Source organism: Talpa europaea (assembly GCF_964194135.1).
Source record: "Talpa europaea genome assembly, chromosome: X".
Classification (NCBI taxonomy): domain Eukaryota; kingdom Metazoa; phylum Chordata; class Mammalia; order Eulipotyphla; family Talpidae; genus Talpa; species Talpa europaea.
Window position 1 is genome coordinate 35,272,920 of NC_140081.1, and position 9,387 is coordinate 35,282,306.

The window sequence follows — 9,387 nt, forward strand, 5'->3', positions numbered from 1 at the left end:
AAACACAAAGAAATGGAAAGACATCCCCTGCTCATGGATCAGAAGAATTAACATTATCAAAATGGCCACCCTACCAAAAGCAATATACAGATTCAATGCTATTCCAATAAAAATTTCAATGACATTCTTCAAAGAAATAGAACAATTATTGATGAAATTCATATGGAATCACCAAAAAACCCAAATAGCCAAAGCTCTCCTGAAAAAAAAAAAAAGAAGGGAATGGAGGCATCACAGTCCCAGACTTCAAACTATACTACAAAGCCATAATCATTGAAACTGCATGGTATTGGAACAAGAACAGACACACCAATCAATGGAACTGAATAGAAAATCCAGAAATAAACCCACAGATTTATGGTCAACTAATCTTTGACAAAGGAGCAAAGAATATGCACTGGAGCAAAGAAAGTTTGTTCAATAAATGGTGCTGGGAAAACTGGGTAACTACATGCAAAAGAATGAAGCTTGACTACTACCTTACACCATGCACAAAAACCAACCCAAAATGGATTAAAGAACTAGACATAAGACCTGAAACCATAAAATACATAGAAGGAAATATAAGCAAAACACTACATGACATGCATCTCAAAGACATCTTTACAGACACATCACCCAAAGCAGTGATAGTGAAGGCAAAGATCAACAGCTGGGACTGCATCAAATTAAAGAGCTTCTGCAAAAGAGGGAATAGCCAAAAAAAAAAAAAAAAAAAAAAGAGAGAGAAACCTCACCGACTGGGAGGAAATTTTTGCACACAACACTCATGATAAAGGACTGATCACAAAAATCTACAAAGAGCTAATGAGACTCAACAAAAAAAAAAAAAAAGAAAATAATCCAGTCAAAAAAAGGGCAGAAGAGCTAAAAAGAAACTTTTCCAAAGAGAAGATGCAAATGGCCAACAGGCATATGAAAAAATGTTTATCACTTGTAATCAGGGAAATGCAAATCAAAACTACCATGAGATACCATCTTACACCAGTGAGAATGGCACATATTAAAAAAACTAGCAACAACAAATGTTGGCGAGGTTGTGGAGAATAAGGAACTCTCCTGCACTGCTGGTGGGAGCACAAACTGGTCCAACCACTATGGAGAGCTGTGTGGAGATTTTTTGACCGACTAAAGGTAGAGCATATGATCCAGTAATTCCGCTCCTAGGTATTTACCCAAATGACACAGAAACATTAATTCCAAAGGGCACCTGCATCCCTACATTTATAGCAACACTATTTACAATAGCTAAGCTATGGAAACAACCCAAATGCCCCCAAATAGATGACTGGATCAAGAAGATGTGGTCCATATACACAATGGAATATTACTCAGCAATCAAAAAAGATAAACACATGCAGTTTGCAGCAACATGGGTGGAGCTAGAAGGGATCATGCTCAGCGAAATAAGTCAGAAAGAAAAAGAAAAACACTGGATGGTCTCACTCATAGCAGGAATTTAGAAAACCTAAATAAGGGACCAGGAAAAAGACTAATTAATACAAAGTGAAAATCAAAATCAACAAGCAACTATAAACCAGAGACACACTACAGGGTTGGGGGGAAGGGTGGGGAGAGGAAGGGTCAAAATATTATTAGGGTGAAAATAAGGGGGGGCAATTGTATGGGGAATATAACCAAGATGAAGATACATACAAAAAAACCCCATAAAATAGGATGAAAAAAAAATGTGATTTGTGTGTGTGTATATATATATACACACACACATACACATACATATACATATATATATATACACACATATACTACTACTCAGCTATACAAATGATGATATCTTACCCTTTGTGACAACATGGATGGAACTGGAATTATGCTGAATGAAATAAGTCAAAAGGAGAAAGACAAATATCAGATTATTTATATTACCATATGTGGAATATAAAGAAACAAAACAAAGGAACAGAATAAACCAAATGAAAACCTAGAAATTTGACTGAATGGAGACTATTAGAGGGGGAAGTTGGGGATGGGAAGCAGAGGGAGAGGCCCAAATGAACTATTGTAGAGGTGGGTGTGGTAGGCATGGTTTGATAATATACATCTGAAGAGATATGAACCCTTAACCATATACAGTGATGTAAATCAATGTCTCCTCAATAAAATATTACAATTTAAAAAAATATTTAAATTTATTTTCTAATATTGTTGTTCATTTTTGTATAGTATTTGATTTCTCCCCTCAAGGGTAGTCCCTATAGTTCGCCCACCACTATAGTACTCGTGATCCATTAGTATATAGTCCCTTGTGCTCTTCCCTCCCATTTTGACCCCTCTCTTTCCCCCTCCCTTGCTGATGCTTCTGATCTATGGTCAGCTTGCAGGTTGTGTCTTTCTTCAGATCCTTTGTTTTGTTTCTCTATATTCCACATATAAGTGAAACCATCCAATTTTATCTTTTTCCTTCTGACTTATTTCGCTCAGCATGTTCCTTTCCAGCTCCATCCATGTAGCTGCAAATGGCATGTTTATCTTTTGATCACTGAGTAGTACTCCACTGTGTATATACACCACATCTTCTTGGTCCACTCATTTTTTTGGGTCATTTGTTTCCTATCTTGGCTATTGTAAATGGTGATGCAATAAAAATAGGAGTACAGGTTTCCTTTTGAATTAGTGGGTTTTTTTTTTTTTTTTTGGTGTCCTCTGGGTAGATTTCTAGGAGTGGAATTGCTGGATCATAGGGCAGATCCATTTTTACTGTTTTGAGGAACCTCCACACAGCTTTCCACAGGGGCTGGATGAGTTTGCATTCTCACCAGCAGTGAAAAAGAGTTCTCTTTTCACCACATTCTCACCAGCATTTTTTTCTAGCTTTTTTTTAAATATGGGCCATTCTCACAGGTGTGAGGTAGTATCTCATAGTGATTTTGATTCACATTTCCTGGTGATAAGTGATGTTGAGCATTTTTTCATATGCCTGTTGGCCATAAAAATAAATTTTAAAATAAAAAATACAATTAAAAATAAAACTAGTTTTGTGGAACAAACAGCTCAGAAGACCTACACATATTTGCATACTTTTTTCTGCGTAGAAGAACTGGGGTGTAGGCCAGAGGTGCAAGGGAGTGGGGTGGGGTGAGAGGATTCACCAGAGACAGAGTGGGGAGCAGAACAGGCAGATTTACTGAAATACAGTGCCAACGGGAGCAGTGGGTGAGACAGCCATAGCGGTGATAGCACTGAGACTTAACCCCTAGGCCACCAGGGAGGTCTCATATTTGCATAATTGATTACCAAAGTTGTGGCTCTGTATGTAGGGCACCATTAGCAGCTCAGTTTTTTCAAAATGGTGTTAAAATAATTGGTTATCCAAAAGGAAAAATAATTCTAAAGTGAATATTTACTTCATGTCATACATTTAAGGAATTATGGGTGGATTATAAAACTAAATTTGAAAGCAAAGAAGATAACATAGGAGAATATATTTTTTTGACTTGGAATACTAAAAATTTCATAAACAAGCCACCAGAATTACTAACAATAAAAGGATTGATAAAATTGACTGTTAAAAATAATAACTTTCTTTAAAAATATCAAATTCTGTTGATTTGCCATTTGTTTATAAAACTGTATAATTTGGGGAGTACAGTATACCTCAAAATGCACACATGCTCCATTCACCCTAAATCACAGCTCCAGTGCCACTATCCTATCACATTAGCCCCCATCCCTCCCCCACTCCCCCTTCTCCTCTGGTAATTAGCATATTTTTGCCTAATTGTTAAAAAATAATTTCTTTTCGGGCCTCCCCTGGTGGCGCAGCGGTTGAGCGCTGGGTTGCGAGGCTTCCCGCAGCCTCAGCAGCACCGGTTCGGTCCCCGGCCACTGGCAAGGGTCCCACCAAAAAAAAAAAAAAAAAAAATTCTTTTCACTCAGAAATACCACAGACAGTACAAAGGCATACTACATGTGAAAACATATTTATATCTCTTAAAATTATCAAAGATTTAATATCCAGAGTATAAAATGAAGTCCTACAATTCAACAAGAGAAAGCTAATCAGTAGACTATGTGAAAGAGCTGAATGAGCATTTCAGAAGAGAATCCCCAAATGGCCAGTAAGTATAGTAAAATGTGCTCAGCTTCACTAGTTATCAGGGAAATGCCAGCTTAAACCACATGCAACATGATTTCATGCTCCTCAGATTGGCACAACTTCAAAATTGACAGTACCAAGCACTGCTTAGGATGTGGACCAACAGTGCCCCTCTACTCTGAACCTAAAATTGCTCTGAAGATTGCTTGAAGAAATCTCTTCTACTCACAAAACTGATCTAGCCTGAAATCAGACATAGAGCTAATCCTACAGATTGCTGAATTACAATGAAGGTTGAATTCACAAGCTCTTCAGATACCTAAAGTAAAACCAAAAGACCAGCGATTGGAGAACGAGTGGAACCCTGAAAACTGGCGTAGGAATGACCTGAATTAATTCTTTAAGCCCAGTTCTCCCTCAGCTTCCCTTGGTCAAAGAGGCAGCCCTTTCTCCCCAATAAAATGGGACTTGAAATGCATGACTTGAGGATCCTCTAATTATTGATATTTCTTTAACCTTTCTCAATGTCCACCCTTATCATCCCTTGGTGCCTTAATACCCATTCCTGGATTCAGATTCCTGCATGTCCCATGGGAAGTAGAATTGCACCTGTGAGGAGAAAGCCTACATACAACAAAAAATGATAATTTATCTTGGCAGATGTCTCAGTAATATGTGTGGGAACTGATTCTAGGGATGATAAATCAGAAAGAAATGTGAGTTTAGGTTGGGTCAAACTTTTTTTATTGTAAAATAAATATAACAGAATGTGCCATTTAAACCATTTTCGATTGCATGATTAGGTACCATTAATTACATTCATAATGTTGTGCAACCATCACCATTACCTAGTTCTAAAACCTTTTCATCATTCCAAACAAAAGCTCTGCACTATTTAGCAATAACTCCCCATTTTCCCCTCCCCCTGTGAATTTGTCTATTTTAGATATTCTATGTAAGTGGAATCATAGACTATCTGTCCTTTTGTGTTTGGATTATTTCACCCAGAATGTTTCCAAAGTGCATCCATATTGTAGCATGTGTTCACACTTTATTATAGTTGAATAATATTTCAATACATGTATAAAACACAGAGGTGTTGAGGCACATTTTGATTGTTTTCACCTTTTGGTTATCACAAACAATGCTGCAATGAACATTGGTGTACAAGTATCTGTTTTGTCTTTGTTTTAAATTCTTTTGGGTATATAGTTCCTTGAGAAACTACCAAACTGTTTTCCACAGTGGCTATACCACTTTACATCCCCACCAGCAATCTGCAAAGGTTCTAATCTTTGCACATCCTCTCCAATGCTTGTTTTCTGATTATTGCCATCCTAGTGGGTATGAAGTAGTGTCTCATTGTGGTTTTGATTTGCATATCCCTAGTAACTAATCATGTTGAGCAACTTTTCATGTGCTTTTTGGTCATTTGAATATCTTCTTTGGATAAATGTCTATCAAATCCTTTGCCCATATTTTTGATTTTTTTTTTTGTTGTTGAAGCATAGTTCTACATTCTCATCTGATATAGGATATGCAAATATTTTCATTCTGTGAGTTGTCTTTTCACTTTTTAAAATAATATCCTTTGATGCACAAGTTTTATTTTATTGCATCCAGTTTATCTATATATTTTCTTTTGTTACTCATGCCTTTGGCAACATGCTTAAGAATCTGGTGCCAAATCCCAGGTCATGGCGATTTACTGTTTTCTTCTAAGAAAACATAGGCCACTGATCCATTTTGAGTTAGTAATATATGGTGTAAGGTAGGGGCCCAACTTCATCTTTTGCACATGGACATTTAGTTGCCCCAGAACCGTCCCTTGAGAAGTCTATCCCCTTCCTCCAATGAAGGGACCTGGCATCCTTGTTAAAAGCTGCCTGACCATTTCACTTTATTCTTTTTCAAGATTGTTTTTGTTATTCAGGGTCCCTTGCAAATCCATATAAATTTGAGGTTGGCATTTCGAGTTTTGTAAAAAGACTGTTGGAGTTTTGATGAGGATTGTGTTGAATCTAGATATTTTGGGTAGTATGGACATCTTGACAACATGAAGTTTTCTAATATATGAACACAGGATAACTTGTATTTCGGTCTCCTTTAATTTCTTTCAGCAATGTTCTCTAATTTTCAGCATACAAATCTTGTGTCTCCTTGGTTAAATTCATTCCTAGATATTACTGTCTTAATTTCATTGCTGGATTGGTCCTGAAAACGTAAGATTTTTGTTGCTCTTTGTATCCTGCTGTATGCCTTTTCTGTATTTGAAATGCTTTTTACATGGAGGTAACTATGTAGATTTGCTACTTTGTTCTATTAATATAATGTATAACCTTGATCTAATCTCTGATGTTAAAAACCACTCTCATATCCCTGGGTTAAGTCCAACTGGATCAGGGTATATAATTAGTATTTGGTTAAGAATTTTTGAATTTATTCTTAAGACATTGGTCTGCAATTTTCTTGTCTTTTCCTGATTTTGGTAAGGCCAAACCTTTTAATGGGTGCACTTATCAGCAATCCTAGATATACTATGTCAGCTGAATCAGCTATGTCAGCTCTACAGTATAGAGGGAAGAATCCAAATGCTAGTGGCACTGGTGGCAAAGTGGAGCAAGTACTGCCTTCCAAATATTTAGGGCAGTAAAGAATGTTGGAATGGTTTAATCATGTATAAACCACTTAACTCACTCTGATGACAGTTCTTTTAGTTTTGAGAAATAAATTCTGAGGTGTGGCAAAGACTAGCTAGGTGATTACTAAGCCTGTTTCTTTTTCCTCCTTGGGACAAATTCAGACTGCATTTTCCAGTGTCCTTTGCAGTTGGGTATGGCTACCGGCTGAATTATAGCTAATAGAATGTGAGCAGAAATGATGTACACAATATCCAGGCCTAGCTAATAAAAACCGCCCACGTGATCTTTCCCTCTTCTGGTTGGCTAGGATGGAGGTGACAGTATAACGGAGACGTTTATAAAATGCCTACATTGTATTATCAGGAGTCCCAGAAACAAAAATATAAAAGCAGGAATGTTTTGTGACTAAGCCTAGGCTACCATGTGACCTGTGTGAGCTGAGCTGCCCAAGGTGAGCTGTGTTAACTGGTCAAGCATGAAGTTGTCAATGTGCAGCAGCACTCCACCACCAAATAGGCAGGTTTAGAAGAGCACAAGTAAGCCATTGCTCCCTTTCTTGTGTCTGGGACAGCTGTCTGTCTCCCGGGAAAGGCGAGCAAGCTCTCTGGAAGGGGTCACATTTGAGCTGGGGCTTCTGTTGCAGAGCTCATTGCATGCACATCCACAGTGAGGGATGGGGCAGGGTGGCCGAGATGAAAAGGCTGTCCAGAAATAGAGCTGGGTGCACATTCTGTACTTGATCTTAACCAAAAGGCCAAGAAGCAACAGGGCCCACATTCTGGGCCTAGCAGATCTCTAGCCTGGGAGCTGCTGCGGGTCATAGGCACTCCCTCTTCCGCTACTGTCTGGTCACTTCTGGTGGCTGCCTTACGGGATAGAGAATGGTAGTGAAGTGCTGAGGTTGAAGCCCTACCTGTCCCTGTCCCAGCTTTCATGCTCATCTCTTTCAAGACATCGTCAAAGACCTAGTCCAACACCTTCATTTTAAAGATTGGGGCCCAGGAGGGGAAAAAAATTCTACCCAGTATAATGGAACCATTAGTATCTACATTTAAAAGTGAACTCAAGTTGAAACTGTTATGCTAAGTTAAAGAACAGTCATAAAGGATCATGTATGATTTCATTTATATAAAAATGTCCAAAATAGGTGAATCCACACAGATTAATAGTGGCCTAGGGTTATGGGGTTGGGGAAGGAGGTGGTGCCCTAAAAGGAGTATGGAGTTTCTTTTTGGAATGATGAAAATGTTTTAAAATCTTTTGTAGTGATGGTCATACAACTAGAATATACTAAAAGCCACTTAACTGTATACTTCTACACTTCAAGTGGGCAAAATGTTAAGGTATATAAATCATATCACAATAAAGTTGTTTTTAAAAAGCGAACTCACTAGTTGCCAATGACCACACATCTGAGCTTTAGTTCCTGTTCACAGGGGCAAAACCCTTTAGCGTGGAGAAGATAAAGTTTACAGGAAGGGTCCCTGAATGTGTCATATAGGTAGGACAGGATAGCATTCCAGGAAGAATAAGATTAAATATATAATCTTGACCTTTAGGGCAATGAAGCATCATGGCCTAGGGGAAGCAGCAGTGACATGGTCAGATCTGCAATTTAGAAACATCCCTCTGAATCACTAAATTGTACATTTAAAATAGGTAAACTACATGGTGTATAAATGATACCTCAATAACCCCCCCCCCCAAAAAAAAAACCTTCAACCCTCTCTGGGGAACTTGAGGAGACTGGAGGGCATCAAGTTGGAGGCGGCTGTCGCAGGTCAGGTGAGGGGCGCCATGGCTTATCTGTTGGGAGACTGGGGGTCAGGTGGGGGCAGATTAGGGGATGTTGTACCCGAGGTTAAGAACCTGGTGGAACTCAGTTTTAGAACCCAGAGCTCCCTGGCTTCAGCCCTAATGCCAGCACTGTAGCAGCTCCACTCATAGGTGATGGAGGCACTGTTCTCCCCCTTCCAAGAGAAATGCACTTCAGAAACAGGTTTCCAAAAAATGTTGCTAAGGGTTTTATTTCTAACAAGAGGAAAATAATAAAATAAAATTAAAATAGGCTTCAGTTGGAACCAAGTTTCTTGTTTTGCTTTTTTTGGGGAACAAATTAATTACACACCAACAATGTTCTTTTATTACAACATGAACCCAGGAGGAGGAAAGGAGACAGTCAGGGCAGGACAGAGAGGGGAAGGTTGGGGTGGCTGTGAGGACAAGCACCAATAGCTTTCTTCAGATCACAGAGAGCCCTGTTTGGCTCCCCAACCAAATTTGTTTAAAATAAAAAACTGTAAGCACAACTATGTGAAAGTTTCCTCCTCCTGGGTGGTCTGGGTCAGGGAGGGAGGACAAGGAGGTGAAAGTGGGAAGGGAGGCAGGGAAAGGGGGGAGGGCTGATAAAGAGTGAGAGGGGAAAGTGAGGTTAGTGTAGCATGGCCTGGCCAGGGTCAGAACTGGAGGAGAGAGAGGAGATTCCCCTAGTTTGCATATGCACTGGCCTTGTTTCTGGAATGGTGCTGGCCTAGCCCCAGCTACCCCCCTACCCACCTGCCCATCTATCTGCCTCAGGTGTCTGGGAATGCTGGTTAGAGGCTACCAGGGAGGGGAACTCCAGGGGCCGGCCCCCAGGAGCTGAGGTCTGAACAATACCTTGGAGTCAGAATATAAAAGTCAAGGGAC